The sequence below is a fragment of the Opisthorchis viverrini genome, assembly GCF_000715545.1.
Source record: "Opisthorchis viverrini unplaced genomic scaffold opera_v5_6, whole genome shotgun sequence".
Lineage (NCBI taxonomy): Eukaryota > Metazoa > Platyhelminthes > Trematoda > Opisthorchiida > Opisthorchiidae > Opisthorchis > Opisthorchis viverrini.
In genome coordinates, this window is record NW_008751662.1 from 242,211 (window position 1) to 254,495 (window position 12,285).

Consider the following 12,285-nt stretch of genomic DNA (forward strand, 5'->3'; position numbering starts at 1 on the left):
CGTTCTTTCAGGCGACCAGTATTCACATATTTGTCATTTATTTTTGAAGACCATGGTCACAAACATAAAAAGTCAGTGCAAGCCACGAATGCGAAAGGGTAACAGGAGAATATGAGATAAAATAGAAAATTCATGCCACCAACAGTTGCAGTCTGATGAGATGAATCTCAAAGTGTGTAAAGATTTTGATATGGAAACACGCGTCTAAAGACCAACAACAGAAGAAAGGACAAGGCGCGGTAGGCACTAGCACAGTCAAGACTCGCACATCAGGCACAAAGCGATCGTCATACTGGGTCTGGTGTGAGATTAAATGGCAAAAATGTACATTCAACGCCATGTGCCACGCATAAAAGTGTCATAAGTACGCAGGGAGCCCACAATGCCAAGCAAACACAAGTCACTGACTGCGACCTTAGGAAGTCCCAGTCCAATAACAGCCTTAGCGGACTGAGGAAAGCAGATCCCTCGATAAGATATGATCATCGGTTGGTGAACCAAAAAGTCGACATCACAACCGATGGCATGTAGGGCTGAGATTATGGTGAGGGAATATTCATCAGCACCATACTTCTGCTCCTCCTCATTCCACACAGTTCCTCCGCGCCGATCCGAGACCATGCTGACGTCTAATACAGTTGCACGGCGATCTCGAACAGCGATTAGGTCAGGTTTGATAAAAGACGTCGGAGTAGGTTCTCTCAACTCCTCGAAGATGGTGTAACCCAGTCGACGGAGGCGTTTTAACCCGATTATGATGAGCACATCTGTCGTCATGCGTCAAACTCTCCAGAAATAGAGATAACACCTTTCCCCCTTCGGAAGAATGAAAACATCGGGCATCCAACGGGTGATCGTATGACCAGCGAACTATGCAGTACGTTCGAAATGAAGTTGTAGCCTACCAAGAACCCAGAGACTTTTCAAATGCATCGGTTATGTAAGGAAGCATCAAATAGAGATGTCCAGGTCTTTCTGCCTGCGCCTAGGGGTTAAGCCGTCCTCGGAGTCAAGCGGGTCAGACTACTGAATGCTTGGCCCAGGGAAGGGTCACCAGAAAGACTGTACTACTCATCGCTTTGTGATCTGAGTTGAACAAAGTCACATATTCTCCCACCGTGGGCCAGACTTCTAAGAGAAAAAAGCAATTTCGGTTGCTCAGATTAACCCGTACTCTGGCCTTGGAGACTGGGTAGTATAATTCTCCCTTACAGCTCTCCGTTCACTAACTAACCCCCGAGTATCTGTTGCCTACCTCCTTCTGATTCCCCTGGCTGTCATCTGTCCAACCGTTGCTTGCTTCTACCCAGTATAATGAATCGAAATCAACCCTATTAAATTCAAGGGATCTGTTACACTTTCGGCGTCCATAGTTTGTGTCCAATTGAGCAACAGGTATGTGTTGCCGGACTCAGGCCAGGGTTGGAGGACTGGAACCCGTAACCCCCTAGCTTGGCCCTTAGTGACTGATCGGTGGTGAGATTTAGTTACCAACTGGCTATATGCGAAGCCATCAAGTTTTTGTTTGATTATACTTCTCACCGAACCTTCACTTTTGTCCAAAGTACGTTGCTCGGAACACCGCCGTGTTTCGATTTCAGTAAGTTACAACGGGAATGTCTACGGATAAAATTTTTACATCATAGGCGTTTGAGTAGTATGGATGTACAACAAACTCCTGGCTGATCTTATAAACCTCAGGTAAGAATATATTCAATATACCTTCTATCAATTTCCGGTCATATGTAGGCAGAGAACTGTGTGCTATCCTTTCATATAGCAGATAGTCTGTGTAGCTGGTGCGATCGATTGACTTCCAAGCCAGAGAGCAGATAGTACATACCTGATTCAACCCGAGTTACATACCCACATATCCGGTATAAACGTCTCAAGTATGCAGTTGCCGGAGAAATACACTCAGCTCGCTCTAACTATTCGTCTCTACAGGGTCAGCTATCAGCAGAACTCACACCACGCAACTGTGGTTCTAATGAACAAGCAACGTCTTATCTACATCGCGTGCATGCTCGACTAAACGAAACAAATCGAACTGAAAATGTCTAAAATCAACAGCCCGAGAGAAAAAAACGCACTTTCACACGATTGTGTCATCATCAATTAGTGTTAGGCAAACATGGAAGGGAAGTCACACAACTGGGCGCATCACATTGGACGATCACACTTTCAAATGCTGATTTGAAGCCTAGAAAAAGATGGGGCGTGAGAATTCTTGGATTGTGATTAAAAAGTAGAAGGAATAAAACGCTTCAGTTGGTTATAAACGGACTACATGCACTATGAGGAACAAGTAAAGTATCAGTTAAAGTGCATAACTTGTTGTTTTGCTTGAACGTAATACACTACTCATAAGGTTGCTGAAAATTCTTCGACAGCCCACGACCGGTTTCGTCCTTCTTGGGGCTCATCAGGCGGACCCCGAGTTTCCGTCAAACTTATGTTCTACTTGAACCCAAATCGGACTGTTTTCAAGAAATACACTCATTTGCAAATCAATTTGGTTTTCACGGGAGACTCAACTGAATCTCTCGTTGATGATATTCTACAACCGAATGTGCTGCACACAGGCCGACTCATGTTCCAGTGGCACGATATTCGAGACATCGCAGTATATTTTCATAAAGGAAACTACTCATAAAGTTGCTGAAAATTCGTCGACAGCTCATGACCGGTCTTACCCTTCTTGGGGCTTATCAGGTAGCCGCAGTCCCTGGGTTTCCGTCAACCTTATGTTCTACTTGAAACCAAATTGCACGAAATTAGCGAATATACACTCATCTGCAAACTAATTTGGTTCTTCCAGAGACTCACTTGGAACCCAGCTGAATCTCTCGTTTGTGATGTTCCTAAGCAACTGGACGTGCTTCACCTCCCAGCGAGAGGTGGTTGAGACCCTGGTGTCACAGCAGTGTATGCTGTTCACGCGCCTGTGCCTCAGTGACATAAAGTCAAGCCAGACTACGCCTGGAAATCGACGAAAACTCCTATTTGGAACCAAACCCCGAGACGTCGATCAACACATCTTACTAGGCCTCCACAAACAGCCAAATGGCCAAGCTCTTGGCTTTGCGTGCTTGCTTGAACAAAGTTCCCGTCTCGAAGTAATACATGAAGTGGCAACGTGCAACGAAAGTGTTCATCATCCCAAAGAGTAGGCCATTGCAGGAATGGTTACCAGGTAGATGCGTGTTGCCCATTTAGTTGGTTTCCGTGCCCACGTCGGCATTCCATATACTAAGCTTTAGGCCGAGGCAGGGTGCAACTATGATTGCTTCTAAGTTTACAAAATGACTGCCAAGTTCGGCAAAACCACAGGGACCATCCACATAAAATTCAATGGAGGTTCTCTTGGCAGATCTAAATGCCAATCGGCGGCCGTTGCTAATCCGTCATCCTAAAGTCTTACTTGGAAACAAATCTGTTCAGGTTTATGTCGCGCGTGACCGCGCTGCCGTCAAGTCCTTCTCAGGTTGATTAGCTCTCATTAGCTCTCTCCCACCACAATCTGAGCGGGCAGCCCGCTGATGAGAAATCCTCACCGCCTATCTGCATATATGCTATAGTGAAACGAACTCTGATGACTGCAGATAACGTCCAAACACTCATCCTCTGGAGGCCACCCAGTGGCAATCGGCTATTTCAAGCGTACTGTTTAAGATGTCTACATATTCAGTTGGGCTCAAGCAGTTACACTACAGTTGGTTGTGAAGTGGTCGATAAAAGTGATGACATCTTCCCCCGTTATTGCTTTGGTGGATGTCGAAATCCGGGACACCAGGACCCCAGCGTTGTTAGCTTTGGCTCTATAAAAATGAAGCTTAAGTGACTTGCAGTGAGTTGATCGTTGTGGCAACTACCATTATTCTGCCCGGAAACTGCTGCGAGACTTGTGGAGACCATCACATGAGCTACCACAAAAGGTACCGTTAATCGCGTGACGTAATTATTTGTTTCCCTATTCCTCAGGTTAGTTCATCGCCCTTCCGTGACTGCTCAAGTTTCAGGACTGAACCGTTCCATTTTATACAAAGCCGACTCTACCTCAATCGTTTTTCTACAGACGATTTGTTTACATTTATTTCTGGACTTGTTGTTGAAATTTTGTCCCACTTTGAACTGAACAACAATTTTCCCGCTTAATTTGTCCGATAGCACGCTGCCCTTCGTGTGCCATCCTGTGTTGCTAACTGCTCAAGGTTGAACCTAGCGGTAAGCCTTTCTTTAATTCTCCTCACGATTTACTGTTAATTTCCTATAGAACCACGGTCTACCTATCTATACTGTCTGCCCAAGTCCAATTCAATATATTGTTCACTGCCCAATTGCGACTACTGAACAAACGTAGGTGAAGTTCATAGAATTCGGTTTCGCCGCAATTATTACTGACCGTCGGTTGTTGAATTAGACTACCCGTTACCTGTCAGATAGGACACCTAGATCGTGCGTTTGGGCTAAGTAACCAATTCTTGCTTTGAGATCACGGCCTTTGCAAAGGATCGCACAGGTACGCAAAATCAAACAAAGTAAGGCCAGTTTTTGGTTTCCATGTGAGCTTCCACGGTGTGATACAGAGACAATCCAAAAACTTGTGTCACATAGGGCCATAGAGTTGTGTCGATAACGAAGGTTGAAAGGCATTTTTTGGCAACGTGATCAGTTTGGATTTAGTTTCGAACTTGGTTGCGCATACGTATTAGTAAGTGGTGACTTTCTTAGATTTTAGGAACACTTAAGGTTGATTTTGTGTGGGTTAGAGACTTCGCCCACTTGATGAGTCCCAAGATGGGCGAAACCGGTCGTGGGCTTTCGAAGAGTTTTCAGCAACCTTGTGAGTAGTTTCCTTTACGAAAATACTTATCCAATAAATTGAGGACATGTCTTGCATTCGGAAGCAACATAACTTACATACGTCGAAAATCAAGTGTTTGCAAGTTCGGAATAAAACCAGGCTGCCTTCTGATTGATAACTTCGGTAACCAGCCATCTTCCATCTCAACTCATTCTGAGCATTTATCCACCTACTGAGGAGACAGGAGTTCATTTCAAACCGGGACTTCTTCTCCCTTTTGTCGAACCATGGTGCCATTAAGCAGCATTCACCCAAAAACTTGTTTTAACCGATTGAAACATGGTCGACTCAGTATTTTGCTGTTTGTTTGTCAGGCGCGTGAATTCTTCTGATTTGCCATCGATCGAAGCGCACACTGCACTGAGGTCAGCTAATCGCACTCTGATTGTTTGCAGTCCGCATGTGTTGTCATAACGTGAGGGTCAGATTTGACGAACCTCGTGTTTCACCTTGAATGTTCACATTGTAACCATCGCGACCAGGCAGATTTCATCACTGCGCTAGCTTCACTTTGCTGCTGCACGTGGCACTTCACCTACACGCTTTTTGTTTTTTGCCTGTGGTTACGACATTTACTTAGCAACTGCAAGAGGAAAACCACAGATTCATCAACTTGGTTTAAAGTTATTGTCAAACAGGCAAGTGGTAGTAACTAATTACAATAGGCTAGCACTAACTATGATTGTGTAGCAGGAAATAGATGTGGAAGAAACTACTTATAAGGTTGCTGAAAACAGCGCTTCAGACGGTTTCGCCCTTCGATTTCGGGCTCATCTGGCAGGCCCAGTCTGTGACCCGAGTTTCCGTCAACCTCGTTCCACTTGAAATTCGCGAAATGCACATATATACACACCAATTTTACGCAATTGAAACCGAACTGAATCTCTCGTTTGGCAGAAGGAGTCGCTTCTGCTGCAAAATACTGGGTTAGCGGCCGTGGTGAGTGCAAGCCAATCGATGTGAAAAGGTCATGTTCCGAAACAAGTACTCTTGACTGCACTGAAATAACGACAGTCAGCGGAACAGAAGATGACTATGGATATTCGGGGACCTTTCTGATGAGTCTCAATGGGGGTAAATCGATCGTGGGCTACGGAAGACTTTTCAGTGACCTTACGAGTAGTGTGTTCCGTAATGGGAAGAAGCACTATTTTACATTTGCATGGAGTCTTATCACGGGGGAATGGTGACCCGTAGAACTTTGCTGTCTGGATAGGCTGATCCAAGCACAACTGTCATGTCATATGAATCTCAGTTCTATATTTATATTTGTTCCTTTGTAACACCATTTCGGTGCCTAGCTGCCAAGCCACTCGAAGGAAGCACGAGGACCGGGATACTGCCAAGTTGCCCAAGCCTAGGCAGGAGAATTCGAAGGGGAGAGGTCGGGTTCGAACCCCGGATCTTCTGGTCAGCAAATTCACGCTCTAACTACTGCGCAGTCCCGCCCACAATGCATCTCAATGTTATGATCCAAATTGGCCAACGCTGTTCGGAATTGAGCAAACCCGCAACTAAACCATAGGAATAAACCTGTCTGTATCGTAAATACAAAAATAATTGTCATCATCAGTTGGCAAGTACCATCAGAGACTGAATCCAAGATTTACTGCGGAAACTGTTGTAACGATGCCGAAAAATGAAAAGTGGACAACAACCCAGGAACCACTCAGGTTACCGTTTCACACAGTGAGTTCCTTATTACGCATTTCAAATTTCAAAATTTGCTTTGAGTCGCATGATTACCTAGGTAACATTCTAGCTGTGACTAGATTTCTTCAGTTCTCGTCCAACGACATTTACAACTAAACATGTTTTTTTCAACGTTCGTAGCGCTACCTGACTGGGAGAGGCAGGTCAGCCGATCGACTCAACCAAAACACTCACTGGGTAGTTGTTCACGCTATCCAGGGAAAACGCATCACATTTGTCTAGCGAGAGTACATTGAAGGGGTCTCGCGTATATCATTTCCGGAGTTGAAACTCCGGCACGCCCGAGGATATCCACTGCTGTCGAGTTGTAATAAGTCCATCCTGTGCACAAGAAGCACTGGTCCAAGCCCACAACCGATCTCACTCCATTTGTCATATGATCTGGTGTATACGTTCATTTTTTTGGGTAACCGTGCCTTCTACAGGGGTCTTGGTGATGATTTCGTGGATACGCTCTGCACGATGTACTGAAGAATGTCGCAGATATCTTTGTAACGTACTACTCATAAGGTTGCTTAAAATCCATCGACAGCCCACGACGGGTTTCGCCCTTCTTGGGGCTCATCAGGTAGCGTCGCAGTCCCCGAGTTTCCGTCAAACTTATGTTCTTCTTGAAAACAAATTGCACCAAATTACCGAATATACACTCATTTGCAAACTTATTTAGTTTTTTCGAGAGCCTCATCTGAATCTCTCGTTTCTGATGTCCTCGGGCACCAGGCCACATCATGTTTCAGTCACACAGACTATACTTGGTCGTGCGATGGCTTCAGTTGCTTGGAGATTATGGATTTTGTGCAGTAATGAGCGGGCACTGAACAACATTATTGACAAGCTCATTGGCGAGCAAACGGTACTAATTAGGAACTTGGTAGCCTCACTCACGGTGGGATTTAGTACTGAAGGGACTAGTTGCCTTGAGGTGGGTAATATGAAACGGGGGTTGGAATCTGGGAGGCAGTATTCAGTACTGGTGGTAGACGCGTAAATCGTCGTTGAAAAATGTCCGAACGCACGGTAGGAGGTACTGTATCAAGCTCAGTGTAAGATACGGAATGACTTTGGGAGGAGTACATGCAGTTGAACGTAGAGTTGTCGGCCGTGTTATCTTCTGAATCGGCAGGTATGGAGGTGGATAGGATGCAAAAAAGAGTGGAGGCTCCGGAGAGATGGGTGGGTGCCGAAAATGGTGTTCAGGCGGGACGAAATTTGGTGGCTTGGGTGGTGGAAACGGATGAGGGTCGGAGCTGGTCACGGGTTGTTGTGAACACGAGTTTTTTCCAGGCACGTGGTGTGTATAGCTTGATGTGTTTCTAAAGGTTGCAAATGTGGGGCTACGCGTGTCTTTGGAGGAGGCGGAGTGGGTTCTTCAACATTCCAGACCACTTGTAGTCAATGCGGATGAAGAACGTGGAGTTAATGAAGTGGATGATTTGACTCAAAGATATTCATCTGGCTTCTTTATTGGGATAGTTTTCTCACAATCGTATAGAATTCTAATTATACCTCACGTTCCTCAGCGTTCGCTCCTCATTTAGCTTTTTATATGTGTACTGCTCGTTTTATTCAGATGTTACATGTAAAGAAACCGGCAGATGGTGATTCTAATGCATTCGGTGTTTCCGAAAAGTGGACAGTCCCATTGAGTTATCTCCGCCCGGTAGACAAAACGGTTAATTTAAAATGTAACGCGATACTCACAAGATATACACAGTCCTCGACTCGATTTTTCCTCCATCTTATGTTCTACGTAAACCCAAACTGGACTGACTCCGACAAACACTCTGATTTCCACACAAATTTGATTTTTGCGGAAGACTCAACTGATTCCAGCCAAACCTCTCGTTCATGATAATCAGCAAGTTAATGAGTAGTATGTTCTGTTCAGACAATTATCACGATGTCATGAATACCATGCCAATGATGCGGCCTGGTGCAGCACACTCAGCTGAATCAACTGGATTCAATTGGGTCTGTCGTCCAAACCAAATTCTTGGGTAAATGGGAGTATTTACTGAAAGTAATTTTATTTCCGATGCACCAAAGAGCTGTGCAACGGGAAAGTATTAGAGCTTTTGGACTTGAAGAATACAATCTTCCGTGAATTGCAGTTTTGGTGTTATACTCTACAGAGGACCTCATGTAAGGCTTGATTTCTACATTGCTCTAGAGCGAGAACGCTCAAATCGCATAAAGAGGGAAAACACTGAAGATGAATGCGGTGGGAGACAGATTCGTGCCTTCCGTGAATTGGTTTCCTACTGGTGGAATTCCCACCGGGATTGCTTCAGGTCAAGCGCATGCACCTGGAAGTCTTACGAAATGCGTCCAGCTATTCAGGTAGCAATTGAGCTCTAATTTGGGATGCTGAAAGCAAGCGAACTACAACATTGATGTAGAAACGCAATGATGGTGAATTTGATGAGCACATAAGCGGCAAATGAGAGTTGCTTGCATGTTTTCATCTCCGAGGTTCGCGCAGCCGTTTGAATCCAAAGGGATTCTCTCTGCAGTATCTGCGCACTTCGAGCCTTCTCATCAGCTGTTATCAAGCATGTCTATCGGACACCTATGATTTTTCATGTACTCTTACTGTTCTACTTGTGTACTCTATATATTTGTTTGCATGTAATCAAGTTATTAGGCGCATAAAAGAAAAAAAGCATTCTTTGATTGTAGACAGCTTTCAAGCCTTGAAAGCTGTCATCCAAATATCACTGGACAGTGTTGCTCGGTTTGTAAATTCTCATGCTGTCGATTATGTCCGTTCCCTGGGACGTGTTCCTTTTTTTTGACGATAAACGTTTATCCTTTCTAGTCGCCAACCATGCCGAACAACAGTATTCCACTGTCGCCATTTTTTTAACCAGTCCTAAATCGGACAGTTTTACGACTCAGTCAAGATACATCATCGTCATATTTGCCTGCTGAATAGCACGACCAACGGATCACGTGCCCAATCATTTTCAAATTCGCTGGTACCATCCATGGTGAATATATACTTGCGCGAATCACTAGTTTCGACAATAAATAACAAAATATTGTTTTCCGCGGCGCCATCTTTACAGTACACTTGTTCTACTTTGGCGCCGTGATGGCGAAAAATATATTTCCGTCTTCGTGCTGCACACAAGATGATGTTGGTGTGTTTCATTTCAACCGTACCATCATTGCCGGTAATCGTGGGAATTAGGTGCATACCTGGAGTTGCTGAGACAAAATTCAATGCAGTTATTTCCCGAAAAGAAACAGCACTTTTCTTCAACCGTCTGTCGAATTACTTTGCTGAGGAGGATTAGTAAACGTGAGGTGGGGGGCTATAGATAGCAGTGTTTTAGTCCCGTTGGACTGGACCATGTTCACGATTCATCCCATTCGTTGATAGCTAATCCCAGCGTGTTTTTGGACAATCACTTGGTCCTTATCAGATTGGAACAATCACTGATTATTGTTCGAGTTGATATCTAAGTGGAAACCAGGAGGGGTGTGTCTGCTTAAATACGGATTTGTGCACAAGAATTTCAGTAGAACAAAAGACATAGTGGGAAAATGAACGGGACTCAATTCATACTATTTTCTTGTAGATAAGGGAATATTTTAGCGAATATACACTCATTTGCAAACTAATTCGGTTTTTGACGGGAGACTCACCTGGAACCAAGGTGCATCTCTCGTTTGTGATGTTCTCAAAGATATACAAAGATACACATGTATCGCGATATCTCGAATATCGTAGGACTGAAACATGAGGCGGCCTGGTGAATGCAGCACATTCAGTTGCCTGAGAACACCCCACACAAGAGATTCAACCGGTGAGTCTCTCGAAAAACCAAATTAGTTTACAAATGATTGTATATTCGCTAATTTCGTGCAATTCGTGTTCAAGTAGAACATAAGTTTGACGGAAACCCGGGGACTGCGCCTCTACCTGATGAGCCCCAAGAAGGGCGAAACCGATCGTGGGCTGTCGACGGATTTTCAGCAACCTTATGAGTAGTACATTACAAGGGAATATTTTCTCCGTAAAAAAGGATGTTTGGATTTGGTGGTGCAAATGTCTGCCTAGGTGAATCGTTAACAAAAATGATGTGCGATTCTTCGTTCGAACCCCGGTTAGTGGCTGAACACTAAAGGCTGGTGCGATGGGATACGCTGATGACTTGGGACACATGTGTGACAGCTATACAGTGCTTTCTAGGTCTTTCGGCTAAAGTACTGACGCAGACTCCCATTATTCTGGTTTCGCACATGTATTAATTATGGATAAACTAGCCTGAACAATCATAGAGAACTGGCGGTTGTTTTATATCCTAAAAGAAGCACCGATCGATCTTGCAGTGATTACTCCTTCGGGAAGCATAGATGCCTGTTTGCACGTCAAACATCTGAATGTTTGAGGCTGTTGGTGTCCACTGGGATCGCGTTGTACACCAGAAAGTGATCTCGCCCTTTGGTTTTTCCCCCAGGATCCAAAATTCACTACACGCTTGAGGAAAGAGTATTCTCGCCTGAGAACTAGACTTTTTAAAGGTTGAAAGAAGATCAACCACGATTGTAACCAGATCTGCTATACCTCACCTTTTCAAACTTTGCACGGGCTCCTTGCATTGTGTGACAGCACTTACGATAAATCATGCTGACGATGACCCTGTTGACAGGACCTGCCCTCTGACCGCTGGTTCTATGCTGTTTGCTGTCTGCTCCAGGTCCAAAAACATACAGTCAACCGCAGCGACCTTGTGTTTACATTCAGAAGTGACCAAAGTCTGGATGATTTACAGCCATCATTAACGACTGCCCTCTAGCTCAAGTGAAATGCACCGCGGAGTTAATTCAGCTTCTGATCTGTCCTGGTGTGATAACCTAGGGTATGTATTTCCAAAGATATGTTGACTGTGGTTTTCAACGAAGACGACTAATTGCTTTAGGTATTTCCCCTTCCGTAATCCAATCGTTTATTCTTGTTACTGAGCTAAGGGTATCGCTGCGGACTGTTGGTAGCTTTCTTTGTAGTTATCAGGCATTGTTCATCTCCGATAATATCTAATCCACAATTAAACCTTGATAGGTCAACATACTAACATTTGTTTAGATTTCGCTGACGCCATCCTTCATAGTTCTCTTCACTCCTTACTATGGAGAGCATTGGCATACTTTCGTATGCCAGAAATTTGTGCTTGTAGAAGATCCATTGCCTTGCAATTGGTTTGACTTACCTTTGAGGTGTGAAATTTACCAGGCGTCATCTATATGAACTGGTTTGGTTTAACGAATGTACACTCATCTGCAAACTAATTTGATTTTTTGAGAGACTCATCTGGAACCTAGCTGAATCTCTCGTTTGTGATGTTTTCAGAAACTAAATAAAGAGCGACCGTTGAGGAACATGATGTATAATTGAAATTCTATGCTCGTATGGGAAAACTATCCCGATGAGGAAGCCAGATAAGCTCTGAGTCAGGCCATCCAGTTTATCAACCCCACGTTCTTTATCCAACTAGCCAGAGATGTTGAGCAACCCGTACGAATCTCTTGAACAATGTCCGCCAAGAGCGGTATATCTTCACCTGGATGAGACATTTTGAAAATATGGCCTGCGATCGATACACGGCTATGTGCAAACGCTGTTGAAAGGATAAATTACCATGGGACTGGTCAGCCGTCATTACTCATCTATATGAGTGTGGAGTTGCTTGGTTTGGACA